This window comes from Globicephala melas, chromosome 21 (assembly GCF_963455315.2).
Source record: "Globicephala melas chromosome 21, mGloMel1.2, whole genome shotgun sequence".
NCBI lineage: Eukaryota > Metazoa > Chordata > Mammalia > Artiodactyla > Delphinidae > Globicephala > Globicephala melas.
Window position 1 is genome coordinate 34,558,237 of NC_083334.1, and position 17,035 is coordinate 34,575,271.

Sequence of the window (17,035 nt, forward strand, 5' to 3'; positions counted from 1 at the left end):
TGTATTTTTTTTTTTAAAGCTGTAGCTTTAGGAAGAAACATGTGTTTCTTCGTCCATGTGTTCACCGTCCTGTTAATGTGACCTGCCTGGGGATGTATTGGTTTCTACTGGAACTGTTAGGAGACCTCCTGTGGTGTGATGACTACTGTTTCCTGCTGAGATAGACCTGGATGGCTTATTATATTTTTAAGTAGCTAAGTGTATGTGGGCAGGTATGTGATTCTTAACATGGTTCTGATTAGCTTCTATTAAGAGTGCTAAGAAGCATGTTTAGGTTTTGTTTTAATATGGATTGTACCTACAGTATCAGACCATCATCATCTACCAACAATCCCGATGATAATTTAAGCATTGTAATATTAGTCTATTTGCCCAGAATTATGGTTGTGTACTGTAATGTAGGAATCTAGCATACATGCCAAATGGAAGGACTCTCTAACTATCTTCTCTGTTTGTCACACAGTACAGGTTCTTCTGTTTGATTTGATTCTATGCAAGAGAAAGCCAAGCATTTTGGCGGGGGAGGGGGAGTATTGCAAACATAGCAAGGAGAGAACAGCATAAAAGACTTCTGGTAGAATTGTAGGCAGTAGGCCATCACATGGTACTTTGGAGATTATAGTCAAATTTTTTTTAAATTATATTTTTTGAGGCATAGGAAGTTCTGGAGGGTGCATTCACCCACTATCTCACAAGAGATATTTTTATAGCATTATGTAGTCTTTTAAAATTAAGCCCCAGAAGTAACTAACAGAAAATCATTAGAATGGGAAATTAGATAGATTAAACATAATCTTTCACTAACCATTTTTGTTCCCTAAATGAGGTAAACTGAATAACACTATAGGCTTATACCCTAAATGTACTGAACCAAACTATATTATAGATGTGTATAAATACATATCAACATGAATTCCTGTCCACAGTGTACATGTTTTACTCTGGAGGTTAATAATCAGAATTTTCATTCACCTTACTTTTTTAGCACTTAAAAAGTGCTTCTTTTTTAAGAAGCTTCTTTAAAAATGGAATAATGGAATCTTGCTTCTTCCTGCTAATCATGTAAATAACACGTTTTCATTATCTGACTCTTCATCCAAAATGCAAGATATCTAATCTAATGATTAGAAGAGATACCATCACCACTGCCTGAAAAAAAAGCCAGTAAGGTACCATTAACTTGGGGTATGCTCCTGGGACTTACTTTTGTGTCTCTGGAACTCTGGCGTTTTCTAGAATAGGTGCAGTCATTGTGGTCCCTTGTCAAGGAGCTGGAGCTATGTAACATGTTTTGTATCCCTTGAAAGCTTTAGAAGAACACGTACGCGTTTTGTGGAGAACACATGCGTTATTTAAATGTCTTAGTGAAGTCTGACTTTGATGTGGCTCTTTATCCGCTAAGGGCCTGCTGGTGGAAGGGTACCCATGAGCTCCTGGCTGTGAGGGGGCGGCCCAGCTGCTCGCTCTGCTTCTGACCCAAGGAGCATTTCGGGTCGGTGTCTAAAGACTGGCACTCCTGAGTCAGGCGTGCGCCATGGAAGAAGATGCCGATCAAGCCTTGGTTCTGCCACACGTTTCCACATCCCCCTGGAAATATAAGTTATTTCAGCACTGCGCAGTTTTCAACTTGAGTAAGCCAACTATCGGTTTAAAACATAAACCTGTAAAAGCTCATGTTGACAATATCGCTTTCTCCTTCCCTGTCTCTTGCCAACTACACTATGCATTATAGATGAGGGGGTCTCAACAGGACGCTTTTCTATTGTGGTTGTAGGTCAGTGTGACGCGCATGGTTGACTCTTAGGCATTTTTTAAGAAATTGTATGAGGCTAGAGATTAAACCAGGAGTTCTTTGGTTGGTTATCATCTGGATTCAAGCGAACTGTTTCAAGCTATTCAATAGTACAGCAAAGAAATCAACTTCTCCAACAGTCAGATTGCAGAGCAGAACCCCTGGCACTTTGGGTGGTGCCAACTGAAAACGGGGGCCTTTTGCTCTGTGCTGTGACAGCATCCCTGTGGTGGGCCGGGGTTTTGCTCACTAGTCAGCAGTGTGCACCTAGACAAGTCACTTCTCCTCCCTGACACTCACCCATAAAGAGCAGGGGTTGATGAAATGATACCCTAGTTCTGAGCAATGTTAATTTTAGAAACCTTGTGGGGATTGGTGATGGTTATTCCTCTGTATGAGGAACCTAAAGACTGAGCTAGATTCAGGGAAGGTGAGTTTATATATATTTTGAATAAACCTCTTCCTGTGCTTGGTGTTAACCGTAAACACATGAAAGGAAAGTGGAAGGGCCTAATTCATTGCTTTGCAAAACTCGCTGCAGTGGTGTGAAAGACACCATCAACTCTGTCCTCTCCCTTCTGCAGAGGCTTTGCTGTAGTATTGTTAGGTAAATGTTAATCATTTCTCCCTCTGGGAACCAAATCTATACACGAAGGAACCCGGAAGAAATCATTACTGTGCCCCTTTGCGACCTGAAGTTTTTCTTGAGAGGTTTGTGGATTGTCATTCTTGACCAGATCTCTTTTTGTTCTTTAAACTAAGGCTTAGAGCCCGGGAACGAGATTCTGGTTCAGTGGGTCATTTATGTCTGCCTATTCAAAAAATGTATTTCTCATATAATATGGAGAAAACCTTAGTCATAATTTGGAAAATTTCCTGCGAATGTCTTTTTGTATTTTTTTATTCTTAAATTGAAGTAGAACATCTTTTAACCTTGTAGATTCATCCTTCAGTTGGATCCTTTCAGAAGGACAGTAGATCTAAACTATTAGAGCCAGAATATGAAGAACATCTCGCATTACTAGTCATGACCCTGGCACATGAGAGAGTCTGAGAGGAGGTGTCTTTCACAAAGTAAATCTGGTTGTGCAAAGATAAAAACAGTTTTATCTCCAGACTCTCCTTTTCTTATATCGGCTCTACTGTCTTCACGCTGGAATCACTTCTTGTGATCCAAGAGGTTATGCTTTTCCCTCAGGTGTGATTCTGAGAAACTAATACATTTTGATATTTTAACGTGGTCTTTACCCAGAGGAGGCCTTAAGATACCTGGCCCTTCTGGAAAGTAATGCTGCAGACTACGTAATTATCAATAGTTGTTTAACCCTTTTCAGACTTGACTCAGCCTTGCCTCCAAATAGAAGCTTTCACCACTTTTAGTTTTATTTTAAATTCTAAAGCTAGCACAGTGATACTGGTTTTTATTGTTAGGTTTGTGTTTTTGGATTTTCCTCCAGCCCCTAACTCCCCCTCCTCTCACCCCAAGTTATTTCTGAATTTTTCAGATCCTGCCAGTACTTTCATGTAAATTAGTACCTTTTTAAAGGATGATTATTTAGGACATTCAGCAAACTATGCTTATGATGGGGTGACACCTGTTGACCCTTGAATGTAATTAAAAGCGGATCTTCACTATCCTCCTATTTACCTATTTTCATTTGCTTAAGGTGCCCGTGGTTTTGTACTTGGTTTGAGTGTCCTTAGAATAATCCCAGTGTCACACTGCATCCAGCTCTGCTGCACTCGTGCCTTTCTGTTTGAACACGTTCTTCCAGGGATGGTGTACTAGGCTGGTGTTTCAGAGCTTCCAGGAAGTATTTGAACATTGTAAAGAAGATGCTGGTCTGTGTCATCATTCCTGGCAAGCTAGTATATTAGCCTTGTCAGAATCAAGGGAGGGAAGAAGAGAAATCTGTGAAATAGTGTTAAGATGGGAGTTACGGGAGAAAACAAAAAAAACTTGCATTTTTAAGATAGTCTTTGTTGAAGATGCAAGGAGGTTAGCATGGCGATAACCTGAAGTCAACCCTCAGGAGCCCTTGTGTGGGAACATGCATGGTGACCAGATGTCCTGTGTTTCCCAGGACGATGCCTTCCTTTATTGAAACCTGTTGTTAGATTATGCTTGGTTGCCTGGTTTACATTTCAGGGGTTGCATTCCGCTTAAGGACTAACGGGAAAATTTTGGAGAATGTTTTTTATTTACTCATGCATAGCGATACAGAAACCATGAGCAGCCGGGCAAAGTAGCTCCTCCTCAGTAACTTATTATGGGGTTTCTCTTCTATCTTTGGCTTTTAATTAAGATTTTTGAGCATTATCTTATCTTCCAAGCAGTACACTCTTTGAAAAAATCTGGTCTACCACGTTCTGATGGTACAACATTTTGGTTTACACACAGATCATCTGATTTCAGTGGGATTTGTATTTCTACGTAGATTACTCGGAATGCTTCATGTCAGAATTTTCAGGAAAGTACTGGGTGAGGCCCTCTTCCTAGCCTGGCTCATCCCCTGACACGACAGGGGTTGCAGCCTGCAGTGAAGTGTTGGAACATGAGGTACCCAAGGCAGCTGGAGACATCAGTATACTTGTAATCGCTCTATTCAGATCTGGCAAGCCAAGTTTCTTTTTGACTCCAGTAAATCAGGCGAGAGTATGCAGCTCTCCCAAGCCCAATCGCTGGTCTCCTCCTTGCACCCAGGTGCGGTTTAGTGGTGTCAGCCTCAGGTCCACAGCTGAGAAGCTGACGGGGGTCTGGAGGGGCTGACAGCGGGCAGGGGAGCCCCTCCAGACCCTGCACCCGCAGTAGCCATGACAAGGGCGTCACTTCCTACTGAGCTTTTTATTAGAGCTGTCTCCTGAGACTTCACAGCATAAGTAAACCAGAAGGTTTGAGGTCTAGTTCACTAGCTAGACCTAATAGACAGAAAAGGAAAGCGCTTTGAGCGAAGAAGTTCTTTCCTGTCACTTAGAGGCACTGATTAAGTACCAGCTTTGTACTGATTTATGACAGTTTTCTTCCTCAGAACACTTCTTGAAAAGCAGTTAAAATAGAAAGCTCTCCAGAATGCTTTTATTATGATTGGGCAGTGTTTTGAGGGGGTTTTTGTATGCCTCATCAACCCCCTGCTGTGATGTCTGAGATCATGATTAAATGGTATTTATATGCTGCAAAAGCATAACTCTTAAAATTAAAATTTAAGATAACAAATGTGCTTTTATCCCTATGCCTACATAACCCCACTAAAATGACAGTAGAACTCACAGATCTTCAAGGACACAGAGAATGAGATAGATTCCCTGAAGATGTCAACAAAATTCAAAAGATGGAAAGATTTGTTTAACCGCAGAGAGAGCTGAAACTCAGGTGCCTGCAGACCTGGAAGCCCATAGAACACAGGAAAGGCCTAGGAATCAGAGTCACTGGCTACCTCTGAGGGCAGTGGGTCAAAACAGAACAATCCCTTAAGTCCTTTAAAATTGGTTACTGGACCCTCTAGGTGCCTTCCCCTGCTTTGCAGAGCCTAGTGACCATATCCCCCATCTTCTGCAGCTCCTCTCAGAGACTTTGGACTTAGGAAATCAGGCTCAGTTGAGGCCAGCAGTGGGATTCCCACATTGAAAATAGGCGGGTTAAGTGAAAAGTACACACATTTCACAATGGGCAGTCTCTTCCTTCTCTCCTCACCCATCTTACTTGAAGTTACTGGAAGAAGAGAAGGCATGGTGTCCAGTACACAGAAATCTAATAGCAGAGAGTCAGAGGGGAACCCCACGATGATAGTAAAGGGGAAGCCCCAGAACAGCAGCTCTGCGGGAGATAGAAACCGACCAGTTTGTTTGTTTGTTTGTTTATTAGTTTGGTTGTTTTGGGTCTTAGTTGCGGTTCTTTGTTGGCAGCGCGCAGGCTTCTCTAGTTGCAGCGTGCGGGCTCCAGAGCGCACAGTCTCAGTAGTTGTGGTGTGCAGGATAAACTGACCAGTTCAGATTGGAGTGGGAGAATAGAGGATTCCAAGGATGCTTCCAGCAGTGTCACTGAGAGAATACGTGAAGTGTTGGACCATATGGAGAGGAGAGTCCCCATGTGGTGATGAATTAGAGATAGGCTCTTAGAAAATGAAGTCAGCAACAACAAAATGAGGTCATGATTAACATCGGGAAAAACAAAAAGTTCACAAAGAAGCAACTGTGGCCTACTGCACACATAGCTCAGCAGTGAATTACATCTGCCTAGTCATAACAAGGTAGGCACTGAAAATTGATGTACCTCTAAATTGTGATTGTGATATAATTTTAGTGGGAGGATCGGGAGTGGAGGGGGGAGTAAGAGCATACTGTGTGTGTGTGAGAGAGAGAGAGATGGAGGGGGGGAGAGGGAGAGATGGAGAGATGGAGGGGGAGAGAGGGAGAGATGGAGGGGGGCAGAGGGAGAGAGGGGGAGAGAGATGGAGAGAGAGGGGGAGAGAGATAGAGAGCGAGAGGGAGAGATGGAGGGAGGGAGAGATGGAGAGAGGGGGAAGAGAGATGGAGAGAGGGGGAGAGAGATGGAGAGGGAGAGGGAGAGATGGAGGGAGGAGAGGGAGAGATGGAGGGGGGAGAGGGAGAGATGGAGAGAGGGGGGCGAGAGGGGGGAGAGAGAGGGGGGAGAGAGTGGGGGGGAGAGAGGGAGAGAGAGAGAGGGAGAGAGATGGAGAGGGAGAGGGAGAGAGATGGAGAGGGAGAGGGAGAGATGGAGGTGGGGAGAGGGAGAGATGGAGAGAGGGGGAGAGAGAGAGAGAGAGATGGAGAGAGAGAGGGAGAGAGAGAGAGAGAGATATAAATGCTTTTCTCCAGAGCTCCACAGTTGAAAGTCAGTAGTTCATACTGAAAATAGAAAAAAAAAAAAGGAGTTGAAAGAGGTTAACTCTGGATAACAAAAATCTGAAGTAAATAAATCAAAAGATTGTTATTCATTACATGCCTTTTAGTAATTTTAATTATGAAAATGATAAACATATTCCTTTGATAAAAGTTTAAAAATGAACAAAAAGGAACATGGACAACATATATAAGTACACATGAGACTGGAATAATTTCCATTGACTAGAATGGTTTGTGTATCTTAACTTTGTGTTTAGCAAATACCAAATAATAGGGACTTCTTTTTTAAAAATTTCATCTTTTCCCAGACACTGTATTCTAGCAGCTATAGGACTAGACCGTGTTCTGCTGCTGGTTGCTGTCAAAGTTTTCAGTCTATAGTGAAAATGTTAGTGAAGGTATGGTCCTTTCTTGGGAAAGAGTGCTTTGTCTTGAGGTTGTCCTTGTTAATTATTTTGATGGAATGATGGCAGTAGAAGATAGTGTTTTGTTTTATTTCCTCACGTGACAAAATGAAAATCTGGCAGTTCTAGGTGGGTTCCCAAACCTCTTTTCAAAATTTTCCTATTCGTGAAATCCCAAAGCCTGGCAGCCACTGGATTAGATTATTTAATTTAGCTGTATTGATTGTTTTGGATGAAATCTGTTTCCATTTGGTTTGTCTTCATTACTTTGTCTAATGCATGGAAATGACAGAGAACAAATGCCATGCCTGATGTTCTCTCTAAATGTCAGAGTCCCCAGGAATCATTTTTATAAGCCATTTATAAAAAGAACTCTGCATGTTACTCAGCAAACAGTTTTTTAACTGTGTACATTAACTTTATCATCATGTCCATAATCATTAAATATAATTGATCATTTTCTCAGGTGTTTAAAAACTTACTGCATGTAATTTACGAGGTTATTTGGAATTTGTTTTCTTTATGTACTAAAATTATGAAGCTTCCTTTATTATGGTATGTGCCTGCCACTTCCCAACAAGTAAGGCTTACAACAAGAGGGTCTAATAACAGATATGGCAGGTACAATCCAGAATCTTCTTTGAAAATATTGGTTATTGTTATATTTTTCAAAAGTATGGCCCAGCTATCCAAATCCAGACAAGTTTTTGATAGATAAATCAGAGGATTCGCGTATAAGAATTAAAAGCAAAATCAGGAGATGGCTATGAAGGCAATGAATTTGAAAATCATGATGCTTATACAGGTCAGAGAATAGTTACATATGCTGAAGAATACTTTGGAAGTTAACCTTAACTCTTATGGAAGAAGGTGGTGATTTACTAAGACTATCATTACATTAACTTTTTCCAAGCTATCAGGCTCTGACGATTGCCACATTAAATCACATCTACATAATGTTTTTGGACATTAGTTTTTAATGCCCACATTTGTTTGAAGATGAAGATCTTTTCAGAATATATGTTGTAATCTTTCCATTGGTACTTCAGTGAATTCCTCTTCTACCTGAGATACATATCCTCTTCCCAGGAGGGTTTTGACGTAGTCACAGCAAGTCCATCTTGGGAAGGACAAGAGGTGTAAAGCAGTGAATAAAAACCTCAGCTCTGGAGGCAGATGGTCCTATGTGTGAGTTCCAGTTTTGCCACTGGAACTCTGTCACCTGGGAGAGTTGCCAGATTTAGCAAATAAAAGTACAAAACACCCAGTTAAGCTTGAATTTCAGGTAAGTAATAAATAATGTTTAGTATAAGTATGCCTCATGCAAAGTTGGGGGGTGGTAATACCTATGCTTGAAAAAAGTTAGTCACTGTTTATCTGAAGTTCACATTTAACTGGCCTCCTGCATTTGATCTGGTACCCTACAACCTGCAGCAAGTAACAATCTGCCTACTCTATAGCTTTGAGATCAGTGAGATGGAATAAGTCATACTTATTTCATAGGTTGTAGAGAGTTAAATGAAATAGTACATATAAGTGCTCAGCATGTAGCAGCTCAATAAATGTTACCTGTATGGATCATATCTTCTCAGTTGTCAGACACCCAGCCTGGCATGTCCTAAAGCGCGACTGTAGCTGCAAACAGTTTTAGCCATCCAGGTTGGAGTTCTCTTGGGAGAATAGTATACTAGTCTGAGTGGTCAGAGACGTGTACTCTTATTGTTGTAGGTTTTAGAGGGAGAATTATATAACAGATTCAAGCTCCTCTGCCCCGAAGTGAAGACAGGAAGTGAAAGCCTAGATTTTTCAAGGGAAAAAAAGTCAAGGAAAAAATGTGAAAGGCTTTGGAATCAAACTGCCTATGATTCCTTTTTGAGATCTCCCACCTAATAACACTCTCTTTACCCTCTCTGCACCCCCATTTTCCTCATCTGTAAAATGGGAATAATACCCATGGGTGGTGGTGAAGAGGGAACAATGTCATACATGTACAGGTCCCGGCACTTGTTAACTACTCAGTAAATGTTGTTGCCATGTTTGTCTATAATGCCAGACTGCCAATTTGATTCAAAATAAGTGATTCTCCCCAGGCCCAGCATGCTTGGCATGGGGAATGGAATGGATGGATTCTGGATGTTTACTTCAAGTGTCCTGTAAAGTCTTGAGTAGGACAAGCATGGGCTGTATGTAACAATAGTACCTTTCATTCATATATTGCTTTACAAAGTACAGATGTTTTCATATTGACAATTTGATTTCATCCTCACAATTCTATGAGGTAGATTGTTGTTATCTTATCTTTACTGATGAAGCAACCAAAGGCTAGTGTTAGTGGCCTAAAGTCACACAGCTGATGGAAGGGGCAGGTTCGATACAAGTGAACTGATTTCTAGTCCACTGTTCTTTGTTCTGTGCTGTGGCCTCCCTGATGGGAGTCATGGTGTCAGAGTCATCATCACCGAGGTCCTTGTCTTCTCAACACCTGTTTCTTTAAAACATGCCGTGGTCAAGACAATTTATGAGGTATCGTGGGGACTAAAGAGAGGCAGAGTCTTGATCACGTGTGAGGAGTTTAAAATATAGTATCTAGATTTTTAGTTGAAGAAGTAAAGCATTTATGGTGTGGTAAACATTCAAATGGTACAGAAGGTTATCCATAGAAAATTCTCTCTACCACTCCATTCCCCCAGTTGCCTTCTACAAAGGAAATCTCAGCAGTGGTTTCTTCTGTATCCTTTCAGAGATGTAGTGAGAGCAAACGTAGATACATTTTTTCCACAAGGTAGGAACATACTAAACAGACTGTTTTGCACCTTACTTTTCCCCTTTAATCGCATATTCTAATATAGCTACCCCAGTTTTAGCTTAAATGACTTTAAATACTAATGGAGAGCAATCTGTCTCTGGTGCCACTGTTGAAACTGTCTTACCCAATTTTTTATTTGTGCTTAATGTGTGGGAAAATGGGCCATCCTTCTCCCACAATTTAGGAAAATGGTCTGATACATCCCCAGTCTGCACTGCTGCCCCCCCAAGCCCGGTCACACCACCCCTCACCAGACACCGCCAGTCTCGATGCAGCTTCCCTTGCTCTCTTCCAATCCTTTCTCCACTTGGTGGCCAGGGCGACCTTTAAGTACATGAATTAGAGCAGGTCACTCTACTGCTAAAATGCCCCAGTGGTTGCCCAACACACGTGGAATTAACCCTTGTTTTCTGGTCAAAAACCCTGTGTGACGTGGTTACCTCTTTGTCCTTGTCAGGACCCACGTCTCAAGCCACCGTGCTCTACCCATGGTGGCCTTGTTTGTTTCTCAGACCCACCAGGTTCAGTTATGCCAGGAGCTCTTTCCCTTTATCTTCCTATGGCTGTCACTTACACCCTAAATTTCCTTGCAGAGAGGCTTTTTCAACCATCCAGTCTAAAGCTACTTTTTGAGTTATTGTTACCTTATTTTAGTTACCTTATAATAATTATTTGGCAGCCTCCCAGAAAGTGAATAATCTTTATTTGTTTTCTTATTCTTTTACTGTCTGTTTCTACCCCCACTAAATCTAAGTTCTATGCCTGTGTTGTTCACCACTGGGCTTTCAATGCCTGTATGAGTACCTGACAACCTGCCCACCTGACAGGTAGTAGAGACTCAGTTGACTGAATGTATGAATGAATGAGTGAATAGTTTTAAGAGATTTATTTATACAATATCGTTACAGTTGTTACAACTGTTATGTTATACTATACTGTTCATGTCCCAAATATGAACTAGTCTTCTAATAGTTATAAAAAATACTATTCTGTATAAGTACTTATACTGTATACAATACTATTATAGAAAAAATGCAATCTTATCATTGTTTATTAGTTATAAAAAATACTTTCCCCTGACCTATCAGCATATGTTAGGATAAAATATTTGTTGTGGTTACTGTATGCTAGAGCAATACAGTGAGTCAAGCAGGCATGCCACATAGGCAGTTGGAGCACACAGGTGACAGAGATGCATGACAGGTTAAACGAGAATGGAATGAATAACCGTCAGCACAGGTACACTGTTTTCTCAGGTAAGAACTCAGGATCGTGGATATCTTTCCTTGTGAAAACATTACTTTTAAATAACTAAATAACAAGTCCTGAGCTGATATAACAGAAAGTAAAAGGCAAAGAAATGGAAGAATCTGAATAGCGTTGTTCGTTTTTAAATTTGTAAACTAGCGTCTAGTAAGTTTTTAACAACAAAGCATTTATTGAAGTTGTAAAATCTATTGCTCAATCTATGTTAACTTAAAACATTTTATATATACTGTATATATACTACGTTATAGTATGGTATATATGTCAGTATTGCATCAGGATTAAGGCAGACTTTACAAGCACAGACTTTGGCTTCAGTCAGACCTGTCTTCAGATCCCCAGCTCTGCTCTATGACCTTTGGCAGATTACTTAACCTTTATGAGCATTAGGTATGTCATTTCTAAAGCAGGGATAATAATACCTCATTCATACAGTTGCTGTGAGGACTCAGATTAAATAGAAATAACTCTCTTAGCACGATGCCTCACGTAGTGTGGCCTCATAGATGGTTATATTATTATCTATCATCAGTGGAATATCAGCCATTGAGAAATGGCTAGAGCATCATCACAGAGTTAGAGAAATCTCATCAAGTGAAACATCCAATATCCAGAAGTGTTAAGTCTCTAAATCATAAACCAGGAAGTTTTGCTGTATCTATTCTCTATTTGGGATTCTCATTGTTCTTTCCCAGCAGTTTTCTGATAACTTCATTCTAATCAGAATTTCAACCCTGATGTCCTGTTGGATAACAGATGTGTTTAGTTTGGCCCACAGTGGGGGTTTTTTTTGTTTGTTTTTGTTGCTCTTTTTGTTGCCACACTTGAAAATTTGTGAGCCTTGAGTAATTTGTACTTCTGAAAAATAATAAGAGCTAGGCATAGTGAATCCACACTCCCACCTGATTGAAATCAGGCTACAGCTGAGTGTCATCCGCCCCTCTAGATCAGGCTTTCTCTAATTCCCAAGAGTATCTCCCTGGCTACTGTACTCAGCTATGTTACCTGCTTGCTGATGAGTCTTAGTCAGTTTTTTGATATTGGACCAGCATTTAGACTTGATATTCAAATCAACTCATTAGGATATGTTTACAGGTTTTTTTAAATTGAGGTATAATTGGCATATAACATTATGTTAGTTTCAGCATACAACATAATGATTTGATCTTTGTATACATTGTGAAATGATCACCCCATAAGTCTAGTTAACACCCATCACCTTACATAGTTACAAAAAAATTTTTTCTTGTGATGAGGACTTTTAAGATCTCTGTTAACAGCTTTCAAATATGCAGCACAGTACTGTTAACTATAGTCACCATGCTGCACATTACATCCCCATGACTTATTTATCTTATGATTGGAATGTTGTACCTTTTAACCCCCTTTGCTCATTTCTCCCACTCCCCCATCCCTACCCCACCCCTCTGGCAACCCCACCAATCTTCTCTCTATATGAGCTTGGGGTTTTTGTGTGTGTTTGTTTTAGATTCCACGTATATGAGATCACATGGTATTTATCTTTTCCTTCTGACCTATTTCACTTCACATAATACTCAGAAGCTTCATCCATCTTATTGCAAATGGCGAGATTTCATTTTTTATGGGTGAATAATTTTCCTTTGTGTGTGTGTGTGTGTGTGTATTTGTGTATATGTGTGCATGTGTGTATGTGTGTGTGTGTGTATGGGTGTGGAGAGAGAGAAAGAGAGAGAGAGAGGAAGCAGTTTATCCATTTATGGACCCGTACATTGTTTCCATATCTTGGATATTATAAATAAAATAATGCTGCAGTGCACATAGGAGTCCATATGTCTTTTCAGTATATGTTAAAATTAGCGTTTTTGTTTCCTTCAGTAAATACCCAGAAGTGGGACCGCAGGATCATATGGCAGTTCTAGTTTTAATTTCTGTGAGAAACTCCATACTGTTCTCCATAGTGGCTGCACCAATTTACATTCCCACCAACAGTGTATAGGGGGTCCCTTTTCTCCACATCCTGGCCAACACTTGGTATTTCTTGTCTTTTTGATAACAGCCATTCTGACAGGTGTGAGGTGGTGTCTCATTTGGTTTTGATTTGCATTTCCTTGATGATTAGTGATATTGAGTATATTTTCATTTGCCTATTGGCCATCTGTATGTCTTCTTTGAAAAAATGTCTCTTCAGATCCCTTGCCCATATTTTAATTGAGTTCGTTTGTTTGTTTTTTGTGATCAAGTTGTGAGTTCTTTGTATATTTTGGATATTAACCCCTTATCAGACATACTGTTTGCAAATACTTTCTCTCATTCAGTTCATTGCTTTTTCATTCTGTTGATGATTTCCTTTGCTGTGCAGAAGCCTTTTAGTTTGAATAGTCTCACTTATTTATTTTTGCTTTTGTTGCCTTTGCTTTTTGTGTCAAATCCAAAAACTCATCACCAAGACCAATGTCAGGGAGTTTACTGCCTATGTTTTCTTCTAGGAGTTTTATGGTTTCAGGTCTTACATTCAACTCTTTAATCCATTTTGAGTTAAATTTTGTATATGGTGTAAGATAGTGGTCCAGTTCCATTCTTTTGCATGTGGCTGTTCAGTTTTCCTAACACCATTTATTAAAGAGACTTTCCTTTCCCCGTTGTATAGTCAGGGCTCCTTTGTCATAAATCAATTGACCATATACGTGTGGACTTATTTCTGGCTCTCTCTTCTGTTCCATTGATCTGCATGTCTGTTTTTATGTCACTATCATACTGTTTTGATTACTATAGTTTTGTAATATATTTTGAAATGAGGGAGTGTAATGCCTCTAGCTTTTTTTGTCCTTTCTCAAAATTGCTTTTGCTATCCAGGGTCTTTTGTGCCTCCACACAAATTTTAGGATTGTTTTCTTCTATTTCTGTGAAAAAAATGCCACTGGAATTTTGATAGGGAGTGCATTGAATCTGTAGATTGCTTTGGGTAATATAGGACATTTTAATGATATTAATTCTTCCAATTCATGAACACAGAATATCTTTCCATTTATTTGGTCATCTTCAATGTTTTTCATCAGTGTCTTATAATTTTCAGTGCATAGGTTTTTCACTTTATTAAATTTATTCCTACATATTTTATTCTTGTTGATTAAATTATAAATGGGATTGTTTTCTTCATTTCTCTTTCTGATAGTTCATTATTAGTGTATAGAAATCAACAGATTTCTGTATATTGATTTCATATCCTGCAACTTAATTGAATTTTTAAGTTAGTTTTAGAAGTTTTTTTTGTGGAGTCTAAGTTTTTCTATACATAATATCATGTCATCTCCAAATAGTGACAATTTTACTTCTTCTTTTCCAATTTGAATGCCTTTTATTTCCCTCTCTTGCCTAATCGCTCTGGCCAGGATTTCCAATACTATGTTGAATAAAAGCAGTGAGAATGGGCATCCTTGTCTTGCTCCTGACATTAGAGCAGAAGCTTTCAGTTTTTTAATGTAAATTGATGCAGGCACTTTGGGTGTTAGCTGTGGGCTTCTCATATATGGCTTTTATTGTGTTGAGGGATATGTTTACAGTATTAACAAGGAGAAAAAAATTCTTTCTACTTAAGTTTTTGCTCAAAAAGGAGCTTAGTACAAATATCAAATCATTATGTTGTGCACCTGAACCTAATATAATGTTATATGTCAATCATGCCTCAATTTAGAAAAAGGAACTTAGTGGCTATTTTGTATTTAAATACATTTACATTTTGAATAATGTTATTTGAACTAGCATAGTTAGGAAAGTTTCCTTAAGACACAGCAGCCAGTCAAATGGGAGGTAATCGTAAGGTGTAGAAAAGACCCTTTAGGAGGAATATGCTCTGTAGAAATACTCATGACACCTTATTGACCAATTCTACCCTCAGAATGAATGAAATGAAACAATGTGTGTGTGTGTGTGTGTGTGTGTGTGTGTGTGTGTGTGTGTGTGTATGTAATAGTTTGGAGTACTGTGTCAGCATAAATGGTAATAAAGGGAACGTTTTTGTTCCCTTTCAGGTTTGCTTGAGTGCACCTCCAGAGCTGCTCACCAAATCTTTTGGTAGGTGTGCATATTTAGTATTATCTTTGGCTGCATCTCCCCCCCTTTGGTGATAAGGAAGGGTGGTTCCTATTTTAGCTCACAAAGATACATTTGACAGTAGGCAATCAGGCGAGCCCCACTTGCTGTTCCTCCCCCTTAGGGAATAATCAGTCTTCCTCCCTCTTTACCTTTTTCTTTTTTTTCTTTTTTTTTTTTTGCGGTACGCGGGCCTCTCACTCCTGTGGCCTCACCTGTCGCGGAACACAGGCTCCGGACGTGCATGCTCAGCGGCCATGGCTCACAGGCCTAGCCGCTCCGTGGCATGTGGGATCCTCCCGGACCTGGGCACGAGCCCGTGTCCCCTGCATCAGCAGGCGGACTCTCAACCACTGCGCCACCAGGGAAGCCCCCTTTTTCATTTTTATATGTACAATTTAAAAATTACTTTTATTTCCTAATTTATAGAGTCATACCTGGGATTTGGGAGCAAATAGTGATGCTGCTAATCAATAACCATGGGGAAAAATAAGTGAGGGACACAGGAAAAGGGAGTAGGGACTAGGGAAAGAACTAGTTTGAGAGTTTGACCAGGTGATTTCTAAGATCCTTTTGAAGTGGAATCATAGAATGGTAGATCTGGAAGGGGGTCAAAAAAGGTAACCTTATGCAACCCTCTCATAGCACATATTTAGAAAATGAAGGCCAGGTAAATGAAATTATTTGTCTTGAAAGGGCAAGTTCATGATTGTCGAACCCCCTCCTCCCCTCAAATTCTTAGATCCTGAGACTGGATCTGTTCTCTCTTCTATTAAATATTTGTCTAAAAATTACTTGTCATATGATGTCACATATTAGATACTATGTGTGAAAGTGCCTTGCACATTGATGGCAGGAAATAAAAAGTTGATTCTGCTAGCTAATTCTCCATTAGGTCAAGTTCAGTCAGGATTAGCAGTACGTTTTGTTATCCTTACATAAGAGGCCCCAGAAGGCAGAGTGGATTCTTCTACACCTAGCATAATGCCACTGTGGCCTACAGATGTACTCACAAGTGTTTGTTATGTGATGAATCATGCATATTAATTATACTTCAGATTCCCTTTCAGTAAGGCGAGTGCTTTTATGTTACTGTCGTGGTATCTGTTATGGTTTGGCGTTGGCTCATCTCTGCAGTAGAGTCAGACACTTAATGGTTAGATGTTTCTGCCATTGCTGGCTGGGTTTGTAAGTGCGCCACAACCTGTGGTAAGTTAACGCTCCGGGACATAGATTTTGACCCTGTTTACATGGTGACTGGATCCAAAAAATAGATCTGACTATAGATGTGGGAAAAAGCCAAACTCAGAATAAGTTATTTATATTGAGCATGCTTTTGTCACCCTGAATGAGAGCTAAAGAGAGGAATGCCTGCAAGGTTGCTTGTTAATATGTTCTTTAATGTCGTGTTCTTTAAACTTGGGTACATGAAAACTTTCCACTGGATACAGGAATCGGTTTCCAGAAACTCATCTTTTATATGTTATTCTCCCTAAAATGGATCTACCTATGAATACTCTTGTGGTCAGAGTTTCAGGCTGTTTATCCTTTTTTACTTCTGGTTGACAATTGCCTTCTGCCACTTAAGAAAAAGAAAAAAAGAAGGCGGCGGCACAGTTCTCACCCATAACTTTATTTGGTATGTTGCACGGGTATAGCAACTTCCACGGGTAGAGGGGCAAACAAAGAGTCAATTCTAAATATTGGTTTTAGGGAAGCCCTCTTTAATGAGGTAGTAATGCAGTTTCTCAATATTATTTTAAGGTATAAGGAAGAAAATAAAAGTTGAGGGCCATTGATTTAAGATATTTTGAGTTTTTCTAACCAATTTGA

At 39.9% G+C, this 17,035-nt stretch overlaps 1 protein-coding gene across 9 annotated transcripts in view; it reads left to right on the forward strand.

Moving 5' to 3' along the window:
• PSD3 (pleckstrin and Sec7 domain containing 3) overlaps positions 1-17,035 on the forward strand; it is a 499,749-nt gene that overhangs the window by 312,002 nt on the left and 170,712 nt on the right. The window lies entirely within an intron of this gene.